This window comes from Cryptomeria japonica, chromosome 9 (genome assembly GCF_030272615.1).
Source record: "Cryptomeria japonica chromosome 9, Sugi_1.0, whole genome shotgun sequence".
Lineage (NCBI taxonomy): Eukaryota > Viridiplantae > Streptophyta > Pinopsida > Cupressales > Cupressaceae > Cryptomeria > Cryptomeria japonica.
The window spans coordinates 585,795,302-585,815,197 of record NC_081413.1 but is presented as its reverse complement, the minus strand read 5'-3'; the positions used below and the strand labels follow the sequence as shown (position 1 = coordinate 585,815,197).

General features: G+C 33.8%; 1 pseudogene; it reads left to right on the top strand.

Moving 5' to 3' along the window:
• Nucleotides 1–1,586: 1,586 nt before the first annotated feature.
• Nucleotides 1,587–9,321, top strand: LOC131053108 (primary amine oxidase-like; annotated as a pseudogene).
• The last annotated feature ends 10,575 nt before the right edge of the window (nucleotides 9,322–19,896 follow it).

The window sequence follows — 19,896 nt, the reverse complement described above, 5'->3', positions numbered from 1 at the left end:
ATTCAATATCTTGCTTAGTTGTAGCAGCTCTCTTAAGTCCCACTCTCACACTGTTGTCACTTTCAAATTGCCATTCCACTAAGAATGATTACCTTCCCCTTCTAGCATGTGGGAAGATTATGGACCACTTAGCAGTTGCCCAACTCAAGTCACTTTTCACATGAACCAAGTTCTCACCCAGTAGCCATATCTCCTTGGCATGAATGTACTTATCCCAACACATGTTAGGACATTGACACACAAAGGTTCTATGACCACCTTCTCAACATTGAAAAAACATTATCCAAAGAATCCTCTATTGTTGCTACCTCTCATTGAATTTTCCTTTCCTCTTGTTTCCTAGCTAGGTTCATTATCCAATTTAGTACTTCTTTCTTCTTTATTGACTTGCTTCCCTTTTTTGGTTACTCATTGGTCCTCTTCCTATTGATACTCTCATAACTCTAGAATTACTTTGTTGTCATTTTCATATCTTTTCGTCAGCTTTCAAGGAAAATTGGTTGGCCTCTTCAACTTTAGTAATTCTTGGATATTAAACCTCAATTCATTTACATACTTCTCTCCTATTTATATAAGTTATTTTGTTGTCATTTGGATATATATTCCTCAATATTTAAAACATGTCAGTAGACTTCTTCAATGTTAGTAACCCTCAACATACTGATTTCATCTCGGATATTAAACCTATTTACATACTTGGCTACCTTCTCCCTATTCATTTCATGTAAAAAATCTGATAATCAACTTATAGAACTCGTATTGTAGTCCATCCTAAGATCCTTATATTTGAGGTCGTAAAGTTTCTTCAACAACTCCACTCTATCATCTCCATAACCAAATTTTGCTTTCGATCTAATCACCATTTAGACCACACCAAATTATCCCATCTCTCTATTTGAAACCCATTCTCACTCTCTCATCCAAAGAGAAGCATGGCCCTTGAGATTTTTGGTACCTACTTTACCCTCTGTGGGTCATGGACATCCTCCAAGTCAAAGTATTATTCTAGCTCACATACCTAGTCTATCAACTCTTCTACGTTTAATGCTCCAAAATAATTTTAGACCTCCATTCAATTACCCTTACCAACCTGGGTCTCAAGAAAAATGTGGATTGATGAACTAACTGATTCTCTTTTATTCTTAAATAGTAATGGTATTGTTGGAACTCATCAGTTGTAGTCATGTATCTGTGTGATCTTAATCACTTGATATAATGTGTTGTGGTCTACTATTTAACATTGCTATATATGTATCATCTGGTCAATTACTGTGGGCTATTTGTGGTCTGGTACTCTATGGTCTTTTGCTTTGCCAGTTGCATGTTGCTTGTTTCCTATGCAACATGTTATATTGTAATGGTAGATTTATTTATTATTAATAAAAAATAATTCATTGTTTAAAAAATTATTGAATATTGATCAGCAAAATATTCAACTCTTGGAAGCTTTCAACTGAGAGAATTTTTCTTGCAGGCCAAATCATCATAGACGGTTCTCCAGCCAAGTCCTATACATCATTCTCTGATCAGTGACTAAACTGCTTGGCCGAGAAACAAAATTCTATTACAGAGAGAGTAGAGCAGAGATGAGATCAGGTATTTTGCTACTCAGTCTACTGGTTCTTGCATTCACTACTCACTCTGCTACTGCTAAAAAACATCCTCTGGATCCTCTCACAGCCTCTGAAATCATCCATGTTCGTAAACTAGTCCTCGAGTCTAAGCTAGGCCTCCACAAGAACATAAGCTTCCAATATATGGCACTGGAAGCACCAGAGAAGGAGGCTGTGTATGAATGGAAACATGGGTCATCTTCCCTACCTCCTAGAAAAGCTACTGTAATTGCAAGAATCCCAGGAGAAACCCACCAGATTCTTGTAGATATCACATCAAAAGAAGTTGTGTATGATGAAGTCTATCATAGATTCGGGTATCCCATATTCACAATAGAGGAGCAAGTTAAAGCCTATGAGTTGCCCATGGAGTATCCTCCATTCATAGAATCCATTAAAAACAGAGGCCTTGACATGAAATCAGTTGTTTGTAATACTTTTTCTGTTGGATGGTTTGGGCAAAAGAAGCAGGGCAAGAGAATCATCAATATTCTGTGTTTTTATACCAATGCAACTGTTAACATATATGCCAGACCCATTGAAGGTGTTACAGTAGTGGTAGATTTAGATCAGATGAAAATCACTGGGTATATAAATAGGATAAAAGTCCCAGTGCCAAAGGCCCAAGGAACAGATTACAGGGAATCAACTCAGAAGCCTCCATTTGGGCCCAAAACAAACCCCATTTCAATAGAGCAGCCTGAGGGGCCGAGCTTCAAAGTCCATGGTCATATGGTAGAGTGGGCCAATTGGAAATTCCATGTTGGGTTTGATGTGAAAGCAGGACCGGTTATTTCTACAGCAGATGTTTATGACCCAGAAAAGGGAAGATTCAGGAGTGTCATGTACAGGGCTTTTATTTCAGAGCTGTTTGTTCCTTACATGGATCCATCTGAGGAATGGTATTACAAAACGTTTTTTGATGCTGGGGAATTTGGTCTGGGGCAAAGCTCAGTTTCTTTGCAACCGCTGCATGATTGCCCAAGAAATGCACATTACATGGATGTAGTCTACGCAGGAGCTGATGGAAAACCTGTTGTGAATGAGAATGTTTTCTGTATTTTTGAAAGATATGCTGGGGATATTTCATGGAGGCATACAGAAACAGGGATTCCAAACCTATTGGTAAGTTTCCTATTAACAATTCTGTTCATTTTTATTAGTAATGTCTTACATGCTTGCCTTAAACAGAGTCGCCAATTTTTTCTCAATCTTTGAAGTAAGATGTTTATGAGCTAATTTTTTATTATTGTGAAATTTTAAAATATTTAGAAATTTGGTGGAATGGATATCTCTCAATCCTTCTCTTAGTCAAAGAGGTTTCAGTCTATAGGCTTGTGCCCCCTTATCGGATGGCTGAAACTACTTTGTGATGACTATCACTGGACTGGTGTGCTTGCAGGCTTCGTGCCCTTATTAGGCTGTAGTGCTCCCAAGTCTGAACCTCCGCTATATATATATATATAGAAGATCAATTTAAAGATAGAAGGTTCTTAGATAGAAGATTAGTAAATAGAAATTATATCTGCAAGAAAGTTATAATGTAAAAGGTCAATGGTATGCAAAGCTATTGAGTTAGGTGTTATCTTCTATTGGAACTATTTGACAAAGATAAAAGATGTTTTTTAGATAACTTAGTAAAGCAGAAATTATGTTTGAAAGAAAGTTACAATGTAGAAGATCAATGGACATGTAAAGTTATTGAGGTATATATTGTTCGTCATTGGATTATTAATAGTTTTTTTGTTTTTTTTGTAATTTAAGATTGTATAGGAGAGGTAGGATTTGAGTTTTATTATACAATATTAGTGTATTTATTAGGTCTCTTGACACACCAAAATAGATTAAAAATGATAATTTTTAGGTCTATATTAACTTTAAATTGCTTGAAGAAAACCTTTGTCAAATAAACAAATATATAGATAGACACATGTGACAATGAAAATGATCATTCTATAACATAATCCTTAAAAGTTTTTGGAAATAGCTTAGACAACAACCTATCCTCATATATCAAAAGTCCACACATGTTGCAATTAATGTTCTCAAATTCATATTAGGATTACTCTCACATCATGCATAGAGAAATAGGGTACCATGAAGCTTATAGGTAGCAAATGATTACCAATCTCATAAGTCAATTGTGTATGTCTAACATGTTTGAATTCATTACTATCTTTCTCATTAGGTCTTGCATCCATTTTCTTCTATATTTGATTTATCTTATAATCAATGCATCTAGAGTAAAGGAAGGGTAACAAGTGAAGGTTAAGGGCCACTATAATGGATGTAGGTATGAGTGTGAGAAGTGTGACGTGTACAAAAGGTAATGGGTTGGGAACGAGGTATAGAGGACATACTATAATGAATAGTATGCATGAGAATAGATATGGGTATAAAACAAGGAGTGGGCATGCTAGAGAGGTGTATGGAGGAAGTTGAAATGACATAAGAAAGAGGAGTGATGGATATAGTAGGTGGAATAGTGATAGACGAAATAGGAATGTAGGTGTAGTATAAGAGGATTATGAGTATTTCAAAAGGGACAAAGTTAGGAGGTAGACCACAAGGAGGAGTAAAGGTGGTGAAAAGATAAACATTGTGTGATGGTACATTAGCATTGGTTGGAATTTTTTTAGTAAAAGGAATAATGATAGAAGAGGGGGAGGTGTTAAATGCTCCAATTGAATAATTAGATTTAGAAACATTATTACGAATAGCTTGCAAGAACTCTAACCCATGTGGCTTATTTATGAACATGTTATAAAACATATCACCTAATTGTGTAGGATTTTTAGAATTAGCCAAACTAGCAAGCTTATTTGTAAATTCTTGTTGTACAACTTGGGTATCAAGATTATAATCTTGATAATCATCCAAATTATATTCAATAAAAGCATTAGAATAGATTTTAGCTTCATGTGATTGGGTAGTAGTGGTAGAGTTTAGATGAGCATTAAGTTTCTCAATGAAAGATTAGGATCATGAGTAGCTCATGACATAGACAAAAAAGGGAAGCTAAAGCTCAATAATTTATTTTCAATATTTAAAAATTAAAAATATATGTATATAATATATGAATTTTGAAAATGACACAATAATGGGATTGCCAAGGGTGGGTAAGGTGGCTAAAATAGATAGCAACCAATGAAGACTAGTTCCATTAAAAGAAAATGTATTTTCTCTAGAAAAATATTGAAAGTCATACAAAGCCTAGCAAAATCTAAACTATGATGTTGTAATAAAAAAATTAAATATTTGAAACCTTAAAATAGTGAAAGTGTAATCTCTTAAAAAAAACCCTAAGGTGGTGTAAGATAACATGGGTTCACCAAAAATGTGAAGGAAAACAACATTTCCTAAAGCTTAATCCAAACTAATCAAGTGAAATTATGTATACAACTTAGTATAAATTAATCTAGATTAATTATTTTGTTGCAAAGTGATAATTGAACAATTAATGCTATTTTAGGAGAGTAAATGTCATAGATAGGAGTTTTAGCTTTAGTACCAACATGAGTGAGTGACTCTAATGTGGCATTAAGATATTCTTCTTTGGCACAAAAATATAGATGATTTGGACATGCCTTTTGCCTCAAATTCTATGCAATATTTGTTGCTATTCTCAAGCCAAATTTTCCTTTGTAGGTGTGGATTTGTCTTGTGGACCACAAACCTAACCTTGTTGATTGCACACTTCTACTCTCTAGTCTATTGGTTTCTTCTTGCTAGTAGTCAACGACTACCAGTTTTTAAAAAAATAAAAAAGAAGATACTAGACTGCTAGCTTGACAAGTTCTTCTAGGTCAACCCCATGGAGAGACTAAGTTTATGGTTGTGCTAAAGATTGGTTTGCAACAAGGAAATGTTCAAATGTCAAACCTGATGATTATAAAGTAAATGTTGTTCCTTTATTGCAATAAGTAAAGGGTTCCTCTAATAGATTTTCCTTGAATGATTTAGGAAATCAAATGACTCTAGGTTATGCCCAAATAACTCTAGGATATGTTTTAATGTGCAAATGAACATCTTTAAATACCACAATATAGAAATAAACACACAAAATGCGTACCAAGTGGGTTTATATTAAGAATAAAATGGGCATTGTAGACAAAATTTGATTTTTATTTTAAAAATCATAAGTTATTTATGTGGATGTGGGATTGATTTTGTGTCTACAAGATTAACTTGGAGCATGAGAAAGAGAGCACTAAGATTACGGTGGGGAACAATTGCGTCAACTGTAAAAATGTATGGAAATATGTATAGAAATAGATACGATATGATCAAATGTGTGATTACGTGTATAGATGGAGATAGGTGAAGGATACAAGAATGACTACAACAATTTTTTTATCAAAATGAACTTAAAACTAAACAAGAAATGACATAAATATGCAAATAAAGAATAGCTAAAAATTATTATTAAATTTCAAAATGTTGTTTAAAACAAAAAATATTAAAAATTATTGCTTGACTTAAAAATTAAAATATTGAAAAAATAATTAAAACTTTAGATAAGGTAATTTAAAAAGAATTAAAAAAATTACACATATTATTAGAATAATTTACTTGTATCAAATATTATTAAAATAATTTATTAATAATAAATTAATTAAAGATAATCAATTTTACTTTTACTTTTAATGTTTTATAATCATGAAAGTGATTAGCATGATTTCATAATGTAAATTAAATATGGAAAAAATGAAAAGACACGTACTTGATGGAATATAATTTATTACAAGTCATAAGAATAAGTCAACAATATTAAATCAATTTAATTTTTAAGGTTATCATATAAAAATAATAAAAAATAGTTATGACATCGAATATTTTACTTTATAATTAAATTTAATAAAACTAAGTAACATTTAAACTTACATTTTTTTAATAATATAATTTATGTCAAAATATTAATGTTTAAGTATATAATATTTTTTCTTTTCGATATATATTTTTAATAGATCCCTCAGTTAGATCTTTAATATATTACTTTGTCTCCACCAACAAAGTGATGGGAGGATGTTCACATGATATTGAAGACTATCACCTTTCTATGACAAAAATTAGAATAAAAAATAGTCGAGGTTTGATAGTCAATATTTTTCTTATGAAGTATACTTATATCTTACATCACATAAGCTTTAACTTTAATATTTAATAAATTATTTTAGTATTTTAGTTTGTTAGTTGTTTTTTATTAATAAAGCAGCGAGAACAAGGGCACTGACCCTTTACATAGCATAACTATTAAAAATCATAGTGCAGAAACAACACTATAACAACAATTAACAACAACTATCAACAAAAAGGAACCAAGTCTTTAGAAATCAGAAACAACAGCATAAAACAAAAACAAACTACAGGGGTGCCTTGCGCACCCTAGTGACATCCATGGCATTGTTCCATTAATTGGATAGGAACTTGTAAAGGTCCCTAACATCCTGGTTGTCCTCCTCCGTGTCCGCAGAACGATCCCTCAATAGAGAGAGGGTGAGCGCCGAGATATGTAACACCTGCACATGGAATTTGTTAAGACCCGCCATTTGGGCTTCCCAAGCCTCCATAGATTGTTCTTGAGCCGGTTGACATCATCCTTAATAGTCTGCAATTCAAGCATAGGGTCGAGGTTCTCAATCCTCTGCGTAATGTCCAACACATCCGTGCTCAACTTTTCCACTTGCTGAAGAGTAGGGACACCCCCTGGGGTTCTCAGCAGCCATGTCATCCATAGTCTCATTGTTATTAGTATTTTGTCATGTTCTTACTTTCAATTAACTAATATATAATAAATCAATTAAAATTAAAATTAATTTTATAAATTTGATATAATTTTTTTTAAAGTTTTATATGAAATCAAGATTATTTTTGTTTGTGAATAAGATATTTTTTTATAAATACATGTTCCTTAAAATCTTGTTCATAATGCTTTTGTTTTGACATGTTTATATTGACAATAAAAATCACAATTTTAATGTAGGTACTAACCACTAAATGATCCTTATGTAAATAAAATCATTTGATTTCTTATGTTCATGTGCTCCCATTTGTTTTAATAAACTTCCAACATGATAGTATATAGTGCTCTCATTTCTTTCAATAAATTTCCAATCCAAATGTCTATAATACTCTTATCATTTTTATTATATCATAAATACTAATATGCTTGGTCAATCTATAGGTGATTGAAGTAAGACCAGAAGTAACATTAGTGGTGAGAATGGTTGCCACAGTGGGAAACTATGATTACATTCTTGACTGGGAATTCAAGAAAAATGGAGCTATTCATGGCAATGTAAGTCACGGGAACTACTCCATCATTATTATTTTAGGAATAACTTATCTTTCATGTGGGTATGCAATTATATGAAAATTAATATTATTATTTGGGTAACCAAATTATGTAGTCTTTTGTGATGATTTTTTATTATGATGTTCAAGTGAGATAGTTTTATTTTTCATATATTACAAATGCAATAGAACTATGTCCTTGCCTCATCTTAAATAATAATGCATATACATTTTTTCCATGTTGAACTTTAACATGAAAATAAAATATAGGTGGGACTCTCAGGAATCCTTGAGTATAAGGCCACAAGCTACACACACCTTGACCAAATTCAAAAAGCAAATGAAGACATCCATGGAAATTTACTAGCAGAGAATACAATTGGCATATTTCATGACCATTTTCTAACGTTCTATTTAGATATGGATGTGGATGGCCTAGAGAATTCATTTGTGAAAGCTATGTTAAAGAGGAAGGATGTTACAGATGGCCAATCTCCAAGAAAAAGTTATTGGACAATTGAAAAGATGGTTGCGAAGACAGAAAATGATGCTAAAATCCAATTTGATTTGAATAAACCTGGAGACCTTCTAATTATCAATCCCAACACAAAAAAGTAAAGTCGGTCAAGAAATTTCCTATAGATTGGTTCCTGGATCAAGTGCAACAAGTCTTTTATCACTAGATGACTATCCACAAATTCGAGCATCTTTTACCAATAACCAGGTAAACTAGATTATGTCAAGAGAACATTCATCCATTTTTATGAGTATTTTTATACAATATTTATATTTAATTTATGATAACATTATTTTTTATTATAAAACAAATTTTGTATTTACATCTATTTGTTTGAATGGGCGATCATATTTGATCTCTAACTACTATCTATAGGTGTGGGTTAGTCAATATAATCACATTGAGCAATGGGTTGGTGGAGTTTATGCGGATCAAAGTCATGGAGATGACACATTAGCTGTGTGGACTAGCAAGTGAGTAATGAATTAATAATAGTGACACGCTTATAATATTTCATTCTTAAAGAATCAAATTAAAGAAACTTTAGGATAAATTATTAAGTTTGTTATTTGGGAGCATACAAATATCAATCTATTAGTATAGAAAGAATTTAATTCAATACTTTTATTGTTTTTTTAGTTTGAAGTTTTTAACACATGAGATTAATGATTGATGTAATTGTTATTTTATAGGAATCGAGATATTGAAAACAAGGACATAGTATTATGGTATACCATGGGTTTCCACCATATTCCATATCAAGAAGATTTTCCAGTGATACCAACTCTGTCAGGAGGCTTTGAGTTAAAACCAACAAATTTCTTTGAAAGAAACCCAATTTTAAAATTAGAACCTATGAATGCATCATCATTGCCCAAATGTACAAAGGCTAGTTAAGTACATGTAGTCCTTTAGATACATGAATACTTGATAAACCAATGGAATAAATATTTCATTTGAATAATTTTATTAATAAACTTGGATCATTATGTATTAGATTATTTGGTTTCTTGAGAAACATATATTTGACAACTAATGTTTATAAATTCTAGTGGAGTGTTCTTGTGACTACTCTAGAGTATAAAATCATAAAAATATAAGTGTGGTTGTACAATTAATAAACATAGACATACAAGAATGTAGTGACTAGTCAAGGACTATGCCCTTCCACAAATCTCAAGATATAGTTGAAATCAATACTTATATGTATATCAATTTAAAATCACTCATGAATGGGTCTTTGAGGGATAATCCTCCTACTTCAACAATGTTGTCTACTGATTGGTTACCATTAGAGCCGGGAGGGATTAATATAAATTTTGACAGAGCATCTCGGGGAAACTTGGACCTGTCAAGTGCAGGTTGAATTGCTAGAGATAGCAACAAGGTGATTCTAGCAAAAGGTGCACTATGTCTACCTCAAGGCACCAATAACGAAGCGAAGATGAAAGATGCTTCATTGACAGTCCATCTTAGAAAAAAAATTCGTGTGATGAATATACATCTAGAGGGTGACTCACAAGTTATAACATAGGCTTTAATTCGAGGTGAATTCTGAATTGGAAGATTGATAGGGAAGTGAAATGGGTAAGGAACATCCTTAGCGAATTTCAAAACTTCAAGATATCCCATACTTTAAGAGACGGGAATCAAGATGTTGATAAATGCACCAACCAAGCATTTGAACTCCAAGTTGGCGAAATCAAATGCAAAATATTTCATCCCAATGGGTAGATGCTAGAATAGTAAGTGGCCAGGTTGGTAGTGGATGAATTAAATGCAAGGGACAAAGGACGACTGTCTTAGGCGTGGGAAGGTACATAAATGTCTTGCTATGGCACAAAAGGGTAGTAGATTCATCTTGGGTGGAAAGATAAAAAGGTGGTGGCGTCACCCACCTAATTGCACATGTAGAGGAGGCGATCGTATCCTCTCATTAATTTGGCGTGCCTCAAACTAGACATTCTGGTGTAGGAGCACCTAGTTGAGTAAAACTCCCATTTTTTGAGTATTGAATGCTTACATGTTTGTAATGTCTTGTGTTAGATTTATAATATTGTTTTAGGTTTTTATGTGTCTTGTTTTGTGGTTTTGATCTCATTTTGGGCTCAAGAGATCAAGGTTTGCCTTTCAGGCTTTGAGTTGACAATTTTTGGCAAAAATGTGCAAAATTGCCAAAAAGGTCTTATAATGCTTTCCAAAGCATTGAAACATGTTTGATAAGTGTTTTTAGGCATATCAAAGTTGTTTAGGCAAGTTGTTAAGGTTAGATTGTCAAAAATGCCTCATGGAGCAATAAATGTTGTCATTTGGCTTGAAAAGTTGCCAAAGTTGTCATTTTTGGGTTTTTCTTGAAAATGTAGTTGTGGAAGCCTCATGTCTATACAGGGCTTGGAAACTAATTAGAAATTCTATAAAAAATCCTCCCTTTTCCTTTAGAAAGGTTGGTGATTGTATGAGCAAGAGCTTTTTAATAAAATCATGAAATTTTGGCTTTTATGACTGGTTTTTCCTTCCTTTGTGAAACAGTCCATATTGTAGCTCCATAGTTCGTACTATACCTTTGGGAAGTGTGCATAACAGTTTTATAATGATCTCTAGTTGATTGTTGTATTGGTTTCTTTTGGAAATTTGATTGTACAAAATTATTTTCAATCTATGTACTCACTGCCTTGTCAAGGGTTTGAAGTTCTAAAATGTCACCACTTGACTAATCCAGGTGTGGGATCCCACAAAATGGAATTAGTCAAGTTTGAATTCATGTATATACTATACATATGCTCTATTTTATGCCAAGAGTGTGGCTGGAAGAAGGACTTGAGTGAATACTAGGCAAGTATTGATTATTTGGCTGGTAACATGATCAAAACTCAAGAGTTGCACCCAAAAGGAATTTGGAGTGAACAAATGCATGATGCAGAGGTCTGGACATGTGGCCAAGTGTGTTGAGCATCATATTAGTTTATTGGAATATCTCGTTCTTATCAAACATTCTCATTTTGTAAACAAAACAGTGAGTTCACTGTTTTTATGAATTGTGTTGTCAATTTGCTTATGGAATGCTTCAAAAGCATCATCCAAGCCTTGTAATTGAGAAGGCATTGTAATAGGAATATTATCCAATATTTGCAAACCTCATTGAGGTGTATTTACAATTCAAAACTCTTCATTATGCAGGTCCAAAGGTGTAATGATTGCTGATTGGTAAAAGGGCAACATTTTGACTGTGACAGTGACACTTTTACTGTTTTTCTCAATGGTTTGCCAAGTGTTTGGCATAATGTTTGTCTAACAAAGGTAGGGTAAGCTATAGTTTTCTATGGAAAAGGTCTCCAAGCAGTGTGGGAGTTTGAATAAAGCTTGGTGAGAGGAGTCCATGGTGGAAGCACCCAAAGCCTCATGAAACCCTACCTTTAAGCCCAATTTTGTGGACAGTCACTAAACTAAGTTGGTGGAAACTAAAACCAGGAAATATCCTTGCTATGACCTATTCCACACCATCCAAAACAAGTTTTTTGGAGGAGAAGCCCATCGTTGGGCAGGGTGAACAAAAATTGGCCAATTAGCCCTCCATGGGCTAGTAGCCCTTGACTGCATAACACACATTTTTTTAGAACCCGATTGCAAGGAGGAGTTTAGGGCTCATAAGACTTTGCGTGGATATGTTAAAATAGTGAATCAAATGAAAAATAGGACCCTGGACAGTGCATAACCTCAGTTGGAGTTTTGACCCTTGGTTGGTGGGTTGAGTAAGCCAAAGGCTATGGGCCTTAAACTAAGTTTGATTGCCAAAACCTTGAGTAAATATTCTTACCCTACATGTCCATGTTGAAGACTCCTAATGCACTTTGAAACAGAGGGTTGAATGGCAAGAGAACATAGATTGAGGACGTGTAGATGGGTGGAGTGAGCAATTTGAGTAGGTTTGAGCATGGGTGTGAGCTATCACCGAAAGGGGGGGTTGTTGGTGAGGACTTGTAGAGAGAGACCTATCTATTGCAACTAATCTTGACATTGGCCAACATAAGGAGCAGACATAAACAATACTTTTGTTTCCTTCTTGTGACTTCTTGACCAAAATTGGCCTTTTGAGCACTTTTCTACCAACCTCCCTATCACATTGCAACTATTACCATTGAGAATATGTGAAGGTGGTGGATTTAACTTCATTCTTATGCCTTAGACAAGATCTAAAAGGCTTCACTAACACAAGTTTCCCATTTCAAACGACAAGTAAGAACAGTGAAGAAGAGAGAAGTGGAATGGAGTCAAACTTCTCTCTCAAATATTCACAGCCTATGATGGCATTATGGGGGCCGATTTCAGATGAGAGATTGTCAAACATCTTCCTATTTAAGGAACACACTTTCCTCACACGGGTGAAAATTGTATTTGTAAATGAATACCTGAAGGGAGAGTTTAAGTACTAGATAAACATTGAAGTTGTGTCCCTATTTTCCATGTGGTGCTTAGAATTGGAGAGCAAGGAGGATGCAGAGTGGCTGATTCAGGGATGTGTCAGAGAGGTGTGGTGTGGAGGATTAGATAGCTTCCTTCGTATGACAAGAGATGGCACAAGCTTTGTATTCCCAAATAGAGTATGGCTGCATGCGAGTGACTTCAACCCTTCGTTACGTCCATACTTTTTCTGGAGTGCCAACTGCAACAAGGAGGCAAGGCGGGCGGTGAGGCAGAGTGGTATTCATGGTGTCAAGGATTTTCTAAGGGAGTGGGAGAGACCGGAAGTGAGGATGGAATTGGCGAAATGGGGTAGTGTGGAAGCCAAGCCTTCTCACTCGGAGAGTTCCACTTCAACCAAACGGAAGTGAGGTAGGCCAAGGAAGGAAAGGACGAGGAAGGCAAAGCGTTCGATGTGGATTAGATTCCCACCTGAGGAGCAGGACAATGATGCAATAGATGAAGAAGCTGAGCAAGAATCGACGGTGATTCCCAGCGGGAAAGGCAAGGAGATCATACCTGCTCCATGATAGGGAGTTGTATATATTTTTTGTGTAATTTTTGAAACTATGAATGTAAATTTGAATATCTTCTATGGGAGGGTTACTCGTTCAAGGAGACAATACAGGGCTAAGGGCTTAGATATGGATGGACATTGTCGATAATGCTACTTTTGACCTATGTTATTTTTTCAAATGAATATCCTATTTACCGATTTAAAAAAAAACTTATACAAATCGAAATGATCAATTATTATAGGCAAACACATAATTTTAGTGGTTTTTTGTACTAACCATGGAGCTATCAGGATTCTTTGCAAATTATCTAAGGAATAAAGTGGCCATACCTTTCATAACAACCTTAATAATTATAATTAATAGAAAAAGCAATGTCATATTTAATAGAAACACTTAAAAATTAAATTAACTATGAAGATAAATACATCATAAATTTTAAAATTACTTTGGACAAAGACTTCATCAAAACTTTTACGACCATTTAGGGAAGAAAAATCTCACTCATTTTAGTCTTAAAAATTAATCAAATCAAGAACCTCCATTTGAGTTTAAGAGATTACCCATTCACTATAAGATACAAATGTTGCACGCTCATTTAAAGGAAAAAACATATGTATTGTATGAAATTCGATCCAAGTTTAACCTTTATTTCATTTGTAACTTCTTTCACAAAAAAAATCAAGTTGTAAAATTCACTTGTTTAATTTAATAGACACCTTGTACATGTCATAACAAAGTGTTCACATTATATTGTACTACTATCATATATGTAATATATTAAATAATAATAAATAGAAAATATCTTTCGTACATGTTTAAGAAAATATTAATGTTACATAAAAATTAATTGGATAAGTATTTATTTCCTATTCACTATTTTGGCAACAACTTTCAAGATTGATGTCATTAACTAAACCATAATTGATTGTAAATTATCTCTAAAACATAGTACACAATAAATAATCCATGTATTATATTATAACATGCTACAAAGGAAACTCTACTCACCATGTGGCTTAGCAATTCAAATAATACATTTAGAGGAATTAAATTGAATTCTAGAAATATTATACATAATGAATAAAGATAAACAAAATTATTGAGTCCATTAGTCTAGATTAACTACATAACCAACAAGGTAGTCAAAGTAGTCACAATTATATGTTGTTCTCTTAGAGGACTACATATTCCAATTTTGTTGTAACACATTGATTAATTAAATTAATAAAACAATGTTGCCCAACCTTTAACCAATTTCTGGTTATCTGTAAAAGTAATACTTGTAATATATGGTACATTTGATTTATTTATATTCTAAATTTTGATCTTTAGTCCTTTATAAGATATTAGCGAACCTAGATAACATATCAATTGGTTATCATTCATAAGACTAATTGTTGGCACCCCATTTTGATGTGTCTCATTTTTAGTTTTTTTATCTTTAAGTGTGCATTTAACCCTATTTTACTCATTGCTGATAACTAATATGAGAAATTTCTAATTTGGATTCTCCATGTGAAGTGTTCTTTAAAAGGGTTAGAAAATATTTAAGAATTTTGCCAAAATGAGTTAAAGCCAAGGATAAATTAGCTTGTGAATTTCATGAGGCCTTCACTTAGTGAGCCCAGGTTATAGCACACACGTTCATGGAATACTAAAGAATCCCCCGATTTTCAAAAAATATTGCCCTAAACTCCTTTTTTGTTACCCCATCCTAATACACAACCTAAATTAAAAACCCCCCTATTTTCACCAAATATTGTATTTTTTCATAGCCCGAAATAAACCCCCCCTATTTTTACCAGATAAGCAATATATTGTTAATTTTTTGGGGGATATTAAACCCCCCAATATGAATGCACATGATATAATACTACCTAGCTAGTGAAGCCTCCGTGGTGGATTTTACCCTTCCAACTAAACTATTGAACACACCATAAGACTAAGAGAGGGGTTGAATCAGTCTTGACCAAATCCTCAAACTTCTTCAATCATAAATGCTTATCAATTATCATTAACCAACTAAACACCAAATAAAGATGAAACAAAAAACACCAAACACATGAACACTTGAATTTTACATGAAAAATCCAATGCGGGAAAACCATGGTGAGAATCACACTCATAATATAAATAAATAAATATAATGTTTTAGGCACAAGGCCAAGGAAGCTCACTACTCCTGATTTGGACTTGCGGGCTAAGGTGCACAACATTAGGGCAAGATACAATGGACTTGCATTACTGAGACGCATGATCCCAGGGAAGGTACATATCTACACAAGCGACCAAAATGACTCACTATCTTATGGCAAGCATAGAGAAAAGATGAATTGAATATGAGTAGGATCTCTTGATCATAAGTACATCAAAAATATATATTCACACTTCTACTTCCACACATAGACTTATACATCATCCTTAATCAATTCACACCACAATTTACACATCTATTTATATCAACTTATTCACCGAAATGCTCAACTAGGTTGACTACAGATAGAGTAAACATAAATTACACAAATTTGGTCGCCATGAGAAAATACGCTAAATGCAGTCCACTTTGAGAGATAAAAGGACCCAAATACATCATAATATGTCTTCCTAAGTCAATTCCAATGAGCTGCACACACCAACACATTTCCCAAACTCGACATCAAACGTAACATGTAGATAAACAATAAGGCATGTTAATCAGTTGGCCCAAAAAAATTATCCAATGCAAATAATTCAATGTGGATCTTCAACGCCATAGTAAGACCCATAATAATATTTTAACTTAACCTCCAATACATAATTGGACCAAAAGAGTATGATCCAAAGAAGATAAACTAGCTGAGCCAGCTAGATACCAACACAACAAATATTGCAAACAATAGATCAACATAACTTTACTTGCAAAGTAAAACAACTCTTTAATTTTGAACTAGAACACAACACAAATAATATGAAAATTTCCTCCAAAATGAAACACTTGAATAAACATTGTGGAGCCATGTAGAGCATTCTCCAGACCAATCCTAAAAGATAGTTTCACTGTCAACAAACTACAACAACTAACTTTAATATTTGAACAACTAAGGACTTGAAAACATGATAGTGCAAAATCCATAAAACATAGACATTAAGTACAAAACCACAAGACATCGTCTTCAAAATAAGAGAAATACAAAGAATTCTCACAAAAATACTTTAAATACTTTTTCTTGCATATTTTAGCTTCCACCATTGTCACCTTTTGAATACACCACATACTTACTTAATATCACCACCAAACATCATAACAACATTTGAACACTCATTTTTGTACCATCCATACCAAGCAATTAAAAAATTGATAACAATGACCATAATTACACTAAAAACACTACCAAACAACTACAACTTCCTCTTTACCTTTGTCATTAATACATGCAAGTGTGACATTAATAACAATACCTTGCAAGTTGTAACCAATCTCTCATAACAATAAATTTGACATCAATGACAACAAAAACTCATGTTTGCAATAATATTCCCCTTTGTTATTGATGACAACACTTGTACCATCAATGAACAATAAACTCTCCAACTATAACTCTCTCCCCCCTTTGACATCAAGGACAAAGGACATAACTCTTCAAAACATGACTTCTTCAAACAACGACTTGGTGAAAATATCTACAATCCAATATTTTGTAGGAACATATTCTAATATGACTTCCTTCTTTGTAGCTTTCTCTCTTAAGAAGTGACACTGAATATAAATGTATGTAGTCCTTGAATACATCACCAGATTATTTGAAATGTTAATTTCACTTGTATTATCACACATAATAGAAATTGCCTCATCATAGAACACCTTGATATCTCTAAGAATTTGCTTCATCAACATAACTTGAGTGCAACAAGATACTACTACAATATATTTTGTTAAATTGTTGTAGATAAAGATACCGAATCTTGCTTCTTTCTTAACCAAGAGATCAATCTATCTCTCATAAAAAATGTACCACCACTTGTACTTCTTCTATCATTAGCACATGTAGACCAATCAACATCTCTGTAAGCTTTCAAAGAGAAATCATCATTCTTCTTATACCACAAACTAAAATTTGGAGTCCTTTTCAAATATCTGAATATCCTTTTCACAGCTTGATCATGAGATTGCTTTGGATTATCTTGATATCTGGAAACCAAACAAACAACATTCTATTGGCATATGCACACTCTAAAGAGACATTGTAGGTGATTGAAGGTTTTGTCATTGATGGCAACCTTACAATCCTATGGCACCGACACTAGCAAGATCAGACTCTACACCGGCACACAGATCACCGACACCGACAGTGAAAGGAAGCATACCGACAGTGAAAGAAAGCATACCGACGCTGAGGCCAACAAGATTTTTTGTTGTAATATATTTTGTTTATTATTTATAAAATCATTGTAAGCCGACTTGGCAAGTTGTAAAATGACTCTTATATAAGAGAGATCATTATAGAACATTTTGTGATAAAGTAAGAGGAATGTAATTAGGCGAAATAAGGCAGACCTATTATGCGAATTATAGGTTAAGGGTTTATGTAAGAAGCAGAGCAGAAGCCGGTACTAGATCTGGCATTATACATGCTATTTTGAAGCAGTACAAGACACTGGATTTATATAATCCATTTTGTAAGTCAGTGAGACTTCCTATTTTGTATTTGAGCAGTGAGCTCTAGGCAGTTGGCCTTCCTGCATGTGCAAGCCCCTCTTGTAGCAGTAATATTCTCCTATTGGCCAGTAAGTGATTATTGTGGGTCACAAATCCCACCGAGGTTTTTCCCACACCGGGTTTCCTTGTTAAATCCTTGTGTTATGGTGTGTTTTTCATGTGGTTGTTTTTATCTCTATTTATTGCATTACTTTCTGCTTACTAGTACACAGTATTAATATGCTCTACATGTTTTAAGTTAAGAAAATTCTATAACCGGTCAGATATTGATTCACCCCCCCCTCTCAGTATTTGTGGGAGTCCTAACAATTGGTATCAGAGCTTGGCCCTCTATTTTCAAAAGCCTAACAGCTTGAGGAAGATCTTGACACCGGTAGAGATGGAAAATCTGATGAAGCAACTTGAAGGAGCTCTCTCAGACTATGATGCAGAAAAATTGAAAAATATCAAACTTGAAGATGATCTAAAGGCTGCTTAGGATATTATTCAAGCACTTCAAGAAAATCTTACTATTTCAAGAAACAAGAGAAGAGAACTTTGTGAAAAGATGCAAAATGAGAATGATGAAAAAGAAACTCTTAACGATATGATAAACAAGCTGAAGCAAGAGAACATGACAACAAAGAATGAGATGCAGGATATGACTATGAGATTCTATAAATAAATTGAAGATAGAAAGAAGAATGAAGAAGATTTGACTAGAAGACTAAGTGATGCTGCAAATGAGAACACAAGACTTAGCTATGAAAATGATTTGTTGAAGACAGACCTGATGCACACACAGAATGACTCAAATGAACTGATGAGGTAGAAAGAAGTCTTAGAAAGAGAACTAGATACTGCAAATCAACATAAAGAGAAATTCAAGAAAAGCTCAGAAGAACTTGGTAACTTGCTGAAGAATCAAAAACCTAAAGGTGACACTTGTGGAATTGGCTTTGAAGTTGGTGAAAGCTCTGGTACTGCAAATACACAGGATCATAGCAAATCGGTAAGACAACCTACTACTTATAAATTCAATGGAAAATGCTTTAACTGTAACAAGTATGGTCATAGAGAAAATGAATGTAGATCTAGAAATTATCAAAATACCAATGCACCCACCGATCAATGTTCAAATTGCAACAAAGTTGGTCATAATTCTGAGAATTGCAGAATGAATGTAAGATGTTATGTTTGTGGAAGATTTGGACACTTATCTAATCAATGCAGAACACAAACCGGCATAGGTTATGGAAAAGCTATTCAGAGAAATAATGTGACTTGTTATGCATGTAACACAATTGGGCATATTGCTAAATTTTGTAGAAGCAAGTCCTCACCAGTAGACAACAAAGGTCCTAGTTTGAAAGGTAAAGAAAAAGTTGAAGAGGTTAAGCAAGAATTTTCAAAACAATGGATCAGGAAATTAGAACTGAATGTGGATAGGAATACTCCTCCACTGGTAGAACCAAGCAACACTCCACTGGTAGAATAGAGTAGCACTCCACTGGCAGAAGTCTCTTCATCAAATTGAAGAAATTTCTTTGAGGGTTTGGCAATCAATGAGACATATGCTATTATTCCCTTGGTTGATGGTAAGAAGTTGAATTTACTTCTATGCCAGTAGATATGTTAAGTGATTACTTAACCGGCAAGCATTAAATGTGGTAGTTGGCGGTTCGACATTATAAATAAGTTATTTTGGCTCCATTTTTCTTCACCGAGCATTCAAACATTCAAAGAGCGCGAAATCTCTAGAGCTAAGGCATTTCAAGCAAAGAGGCAAAGCATTTCAGCAATCAATCCTTCCAAAGACAG